General features: G+C 45.0%; 1 long non-coding RNA gene across 1 annotated transcript; it reads right to left on the bottom strand.

Annotated features, from left to right (window-relative positions):
• Positions 1-2,133: 2,133 nt before the first annotated feature.
• LOC308480970 lies at positions 2,134-4,246 on the bottom strand. Its single transcript, XR_013988371.1, has 3 exons — positions 4,211-4,246; positions 3,407-3,539; positions 2,134-3,295 (listed from the first exon to the last, which is right to left on the bottom strand). It is a non-coding gene; the product is annotated as an uncharacterized lncRNA (long non-coding RNA).
• Between the last annotated feature and the right edge of the window lie 2,744 nt (positions 4,247-6,990).

Raw genomic sequence — 6,990 nt, 5'->3', positions numbered from 1 at the left:
TTGGGGAAGTTTTTAATATTTGATGTTTTATTGTGTTTTTAATATTCTGTTGAAAGCTGCCCAGAGTGGCTGGGGAAACCGAGCCAGATGGGCAGGGAAAGAGAAAGCAAGCAAGCAAGCAAGATTTATTATTATGTTCTGCCTACCTAGCAACAAGTAGATTTCTTTTGCTGCTCATCCCACTTTTTGAAGTGGTGAGGTGTTTTAGGAGTGCAGCGGTTACCAAGGTTTGGTACCCTTTGAAGGAAGCTACTGGAGCCTTACCATTGTTGTTGTTTTGTTGTTGTTTTTGACAATACAGTGGTACCTCGGTTTCAGAACAGTTCAGTTTAAGAACGATTCGGTTTACAAACTCCGCAAAACCAGAAATAGTGTCCGGGTTTGAGAATTTTACCTCAGTCTAAGAACGGAATCCGAATTGTGGAAGGGCACCGGCGGCGGGAGGCTTCATTAGAGAAAGCGCACCTCAGTTTAAGAACGATTTTGGTTTAAGAACGGACTTCCAGAATGGATTAGGTTCATCAACCAAGGTACCACTGTATTTAAGTTTTTTTCAGGTTGAGCATAGGGGGAGGCATATCTCCGTGCTCCAACAGACAGCCAAACCCACTTGCCCACAGTAGATCTTCAGAGAGAGAGAGTGTCGACCCGACACCCAAAATACTGTTGGCTTACAGGGTCCAAGGTGAGTCCTCTCTCTTGGGGAGTTTAAAAGTATGGAGGGGTAGGCATACAAGCTCCACTCTCAATATCCTGACATGTCTCTGATTCGCTTTAAATATTATTGCCTTGAGAGGGAATGTCTGGAGGGGTGTTTGTGTTGCAAACTTGGTTAGCTGAACATGCTCAGAAGTCTCCCTGTGTCTGGGAACTCTGCCTAGGGCTTTAGTCTCCCTCGGAACCCACAGATATTGTTCTATTCGCATAGACACCCCTAGATTGCTAGCTTATTCCTAGCTATATGTGGTGAAGAGAAAGATATCTCCTTGTTTGCAGGCACCATCTGCCTAAGGAAGATCATCTAACCATTTGTACCCATGGAAGCACATCACTGGAGCACCCTGGGCTATTGACACTCATTTGCCAAGTTTAGGATTTCGACCAGGCAACCCACAGTGATAGACCAAAACCCATAGCATTATTCAATCATTCTTGGATGCTAATTGAGAAAATGGCACTGAGGGACCGTTAACCCCATCGCCCAGTTCCACATCACAGATCTTATTCTTTCTCACACAGCTCATCCCAGCTATTCACTTTTGATCGTTAACTGCTGGAGATCTATCACAGACCTCTTGACATCATGGTCACACCTAGCCGCGTCCTGAGATACTGTATTTGAGGTAGAGGTCATCTACCTGACGTGGATAGGAAGACCCCTCCTGCCCCCCTCAGCTTTGGGCAGAGACTGGTCTGAAGCCACCGAGACATCAGGATTCCTTTGGAGCACAGAACCACCAGATAATCCTGGGAGAAATCAAAACACAAAATCCTCCTCGTCTTTCATGCAATTGAGAGATTTGGCTTGGAAATGTAACCCCAAAGTAGCCATCATGTGACGTTTCTTTAAAAAAATAAACGCCTTGACCCCTAGACTGAGGTTGTCTTCCTTGAGTGGCTTTGGCTAAGCCGTTAATTCTCTCCCAGGCCTGGAGTTATTAGTCATCAGACAAAAGCTGCAGAAAGACCCCTTCCCATGCCCTTCTTTATTACTGTGCATTAGCTAAGAAATATGCATCTCCCAGTGATGGAAACAGCATCACTGTGTACATTTTTTAAACGATTCAGTACTTTAGGAATTCTGAGAGGAATTTGAAGAGGGGTTGGCGCGGAGGTCAGGCCCACAGCCAGATATTTTGAGATCTGTTCCTCATTTTGTAAGAGTGAACTAAAAGCAACGCTGAATGGGACTGGCTTCCCGCCTCTGCATCCCCTTCTCAGTCTCTATGCCAGGCCATGTTTCCATGATTCTATGGCCTGTGGTATCAAGCAGAGCTTATCCATTCCTTTTATTTGTATGCTACTTTACCACACAGGGGGACGCGGGTGGCCTAGGAATTGCTGATCAGAATGTCGGCGGTTTGAATCCCCGTGACGGGGTGAGCTCCCGCTGTTCGGTCCCTGCTCCTGCCAACCTAGCAGTTCGAAAGCACGCCAAAGTGCAAGTAGATAAATAGGTACCACTCCGGCGGGAAGGTAAACGGTGTTTCCGTGCGCTGCTCTGGTCCGCCAGAAGCGGCTTAGTCATGCTGGCCACATGACCTGGAAACTGTACGCCGGCTCCCTCGGCCAATAAAGCGAGATGAGCGCCACAACCCGAGAGTTGGTCACGACTGGACCTTATGGTCAGGGGTCCCTTTACCTTTACCTTACCACACAGAAGGGGGGGGGAATGTTCAAAGAAAACAGGAATGCGTTTCAAAACCAAACACTACGAAAACCATTTGAGAACAACACAGCAAAACAACACAACAGCAAATCTAATAACATACAAAAACCTTTTCAGTACAGTGGTACCTCGGGTTAAGAACTTAATTCCTTCTGGAGGTCTGTTCTTAACCTGAGGTACCACTTTAGCTAATGGGGCCTCCCGCCGCCGCCACGCGATTTCTGTTCTCATCCTGAAGCAAAGTTCTTAACCTGAGGTACTATTTCTGGGCTAATGGAGTCTGTAACCTGAAGTGTCTGTAACCTGAAGCATCTGTAACCAGAGGTACCACTGTACTATAAATATAACAAGATTATGTAAACAACATCCAACATCCAACAGCAAAAATAACAATTCAGGTTTGCAGTTTTGTCTTCGTCCTGGAAGCACACACCACCCAGGGTTGTTAACAGCCCCTCTTCCAAGAGTGGAGCGATCTCTGGTGTCCTGCATCCTAATAATCAAACTAAAAAAAGGCACCAATTGCAGCTTCTAAGGCTCCAAGGGACATTGGGATCCTAAGGTGAGGTTGGGGACTTTAACTGGTAGGGAGCTTCAACCCTCCGTTGTAGTCTCAAATCAGTTATGCATTTTGCACTGCGGGGAGGGATGCTCCTATTTGCTCCAGTGGTGGTTGAGGAAGTGGGGGAGAGGGGCTTGATCCCAGTTGCCAGAACTCCTGGCTTGAGACTCCTTGCACGCACATCCCTTCAAGTAAGTTGACTGCCTGACCATTGGCCACCAGCCTTGTAGAAAGATGAGTGGCTTCTCTGATGAGAAGGCATTGCCTGGTTATTTCCCCCTCCAGCTGAAACACGAAGCGATGCATGAATAAAATGTGTTTTGAGCTTTGAAGGAAGAATCAATCTGCAGGGATGCGAGACACATACCGTATCAGTGAACTTTAAGCATTCCAGATAAAATTAAAAACTCTTTCATCTCAACTATAGAAGTAACAACAGGACGCAGACTTTTTACCTTTAAGCTTGCTTTCAAGACCAAGACTTTGATTCTCTAAAGGCTGTAAAAAGAATTTTGCTGCATATATATCTATCCTTTAAATTTGATATTTATATATGCTTTTCATGTTACAGTAATTTGGTATCTGCATCTGTAAAATACAAGAAAGGCAAAGATGAAGGCTCTGTATTTCTAGAGATCACACATGAACAACTAAAGTTTCTCTAGAAGATAAACCCCATTGCATGTTATGGTTAAAACAGCCTGTCCTATCAAGCCAATCTCCCTCTGCTGGGTGTGAACTGGAATATGTTATTTCTGTTGAGATCCTGAATTCAGGATACACCAACAGTTCCCTCTTCCCTGCCCCTTCCTTTTTGTGTTGTGGCTTTTTTAGATTGTACGCCTGATGTCAGGGATTGTGCTATTTTTATTGATCAGTTATCCACTGTGGGAACTTCTCTGGCTGAGTGGGATATAAATGTTTTCAATGAATTAATTAATGGGAAATGGTTCCTTATCCCCTTTTTGCTCTGGCACAAAGCCACATTCAGACACTAGCAAGAGCATGTGAACATTTGTTGTGAGTGCATCACACACACCTCACAAAGATGTTTATCTAGACGAGTGTTCCCAAATTGCATTTTAGCATTTCAGAAAGCCCTGGAATTCAAATTTCAAAGACACCATAAAACATCCAGCTTGTGCCTACTGTGCTTCTTCCAGGGAGTTCAGGGTGATGTAGATGGGGCTGTCTCATTTATTTAATCTGCAATACCCTATGAGGGTAAGCTGAGGCGTCAAATGAGTTTCATGGCTCACCAAGAACTCGAGCCAAAGAATATCTGCTCTGGGTTCAACAGTCCACGGTCCACACAACACACCTGTGTCTCCCAGATCAAACCTTGAACTCGCAGCCTTTTGCCCAGCATGTTTCTTAACAAACACACAAAGGACAGATGGGGCAGATGGAGAATAAAATTGTCTTGCTCCAATTGTCTTGCTTTTTTTTGTTTTTGTTTTAAATCAATTACTTCCGTGCAAGACCCTGAAAGCAGGCAGGATGATGGTGGGCCGGTTCCGACATGACCTCCGTATCACAATGCATCCAGAGCGCTTCATTTGGAGAGAAAACGTGAGCCCTCTGGACCTTTGGCACTAAAATATGAAGCATAAATCTTATCGAAACGAAATTAAAAGATGCCTGCTTCTTGGGAGAAAAGCAAAGACAAACCTAGACAGCATCTTAAAAAGCAGAGACATCACCTTGCTGACAAGGCCCGTATAGTTATGGTTTTCCCAGTAGTGATGTATGCAAGTGAGAGCTGGACCATAAAGAAGGCTGATCGCTGAAGAATTGACGCTTTTGAATTATGGTGCTGGAGGAGACTCTTGAGAGTCCCATGGACTGCAAGATCAAACCTATCCATTTTTAAGGAAATCAGCCCTGAGTGCTCACTGGAAGGACAGATCGTGAAGCTGAGGCTCCAGTACTTTGGCCACCTCATGAGAAGAGAAGACTCTCTGGAAAAGACCCTGATGTTGGGAAAGATGGAGGGCACAAGGAGAAGGGGACGACAGAGGACAAGATGGTTGGACAGTGTTCTCAAAGGCTCCAGGATGAGTTTGACCAAACTGTGGGAGGCAGTGGAAGACAGGAGTGCCTGGCGTGCTCTGGTCCATGGGGTCACGAAGAGTCAGACACGACTAAACGACTAAACAAAAACAAACCTTATCCTTTGAATTGAGTCAGAAAGTGATACCAAATTTATGAACACAGGTACAAGTAGGACTGCAGAAACGCAACATTATCTGTTTTTAAAAGTGGCTGGAGGGGGTTGGGTTCTGCCATTCCATCAGATCTCACCTGGGTGAAGCTTAAATGTTCCCTGTTAGCCAAAATCTGAACTCCACAGCATCTGCAAGTATTAGCATGCCTATTCCACGCAATGCTGCTATTCAGCATCTGATACTCTCCTTGCTTTGCTAATAAGCATTTTTGCTTCTTCGATTTTTTAAAAAAATATATCTCAAATCTCTAATTACCATCTCCATTCTGGGGGGGCGGGAACAGAACTTCTGTTCCTGAAGCTTATGAGCATGTGAAACTGCAGCAATGCCAGATTCCCCAGCCACATCAGCCAGCTTGAGCTGACAGATTTTAAGCTCTTGCTCATGTTACATTTGAAATATATATAAAACTTTTATCTGGTCTCCTGTCAGCTATTCTGCAAATGGCAACGGCTGGCAGGATTGACAGCTTGTAGCTAGACAGCTCCCTTTCTTCCTCCTCATGCAGAGTGCAGCAGACAGGCATTCCATATTGCTGCAGCATGAAAGCCAAAAATCCATCCAAAGGACATGGCATTTTGCGACTGGGTTGGGACAGTTCTGTGGGGAGGAGTCCTAGGCAAACCAAAGTGGTGCTTACGATACAATAATCTTTATTGTCATTGTCCCATACAGAACGACGGAATTGAAAAATCTACATAAGACATTCAAAAACCAACAAGCCTGCTATCCCAGCTATCCCAACCTGGTTAGTCCCCTAAAAACTCTGACACCCCATTTTTAAATACAATATACTCCGATAGAGACTCCTTATACTGCATTTAAAACCAAAATCACATTTGGATAGAAACTGTTTCTCAGGCGGCTAGTCCTAGTCTTTATAATCCTGTACCGTCTTCCAGAAGGCAGAAGCTAAAAGAATCATAGAATCATAGAGCTGGAAGAGACCACAAGGGCCATCGAGTCCAACCCCCTGCCAAGCAGGAAACACCATCAGAGCACTCCTGACATACGGTTGTCAAGCCTCTGCTTAAAGACCTCCAAAGAAGGAGACTCCACCACACTCCTTGGCAGCAAATTCCACTGTCAAACAGCTCTTACTGTCAGGAAGTTCTTCCTAATGTTTAGGTGGAATCTTCTTTCTTGTAGTTTGGATCCATTGCTCCGTGTCCGCTTCTCTGGAGCAGCAGAAAACAACCTTTCTCCCTCCTCTATGTGACATCCTTTTATATATTTGAACATGGCTATCATATCACCCCTTAACCTCCTCTTCTCCAGGCTAAACATGCCCAGCTCCCTTAGCCGTTCCTCATAAGGCATCGTTTCCAGGCCTTTGACCATTTTGGTTGCCCTCCTCTGGACACGTTCCAGTTTGTCAGTGTCCTTCTTGAACTGTGGTGCCCAGAACTGGACACAGTACTCCAGGTGAGGTCTGACCAGAGCAGAATACAGTGGCACTATTACTTCCCTTGATCTAGATGCTATACTCCTATTGATGCAGCCCAGAATTGCATTGGCTTTTTTAGCTGCCGCGTCACACTGTTGGCTCATGTCAAGTTTGTGGTCAACCAAGACTCCTAGATCCTTTTCACATGTACTGCTCTCAAGCCAGGTGTCACCCATCTTGTATTTGTGCCTCTCATTTTTTTTGCCCAAGTGCAATACTTTACATTTCTCCCTGTTAAAATTCATCTTGTTTGTTTTGGCCCAGTTCTCTAATATGTCAAGGTCGTTTTGAAGTGTGATCCTGTCCTCTGGGGTGTTAGCCACCCCTCCCAGTTTGGTGTCATCTGCAAATTTGATCAGGATGC

This window comes from Podarcis pityusensis (genome assembly GCF_964106645.2).
Source record: "Podarcis pityusensis genome assembly, chromosome: 7".
NCBI classification, from domain to species: domain Eukaryota; kingdom Metazoa; phylum Chordata; class Lepidosauria; order Squamata; family Lacertidae; genus Podarcis; species Podarcis pityusensis.
The sequence above is the reverse complement of the archived record's forward strand: the minus strand, read 5'-3'. Positions and strand labels throughout refer to the sequence as shown.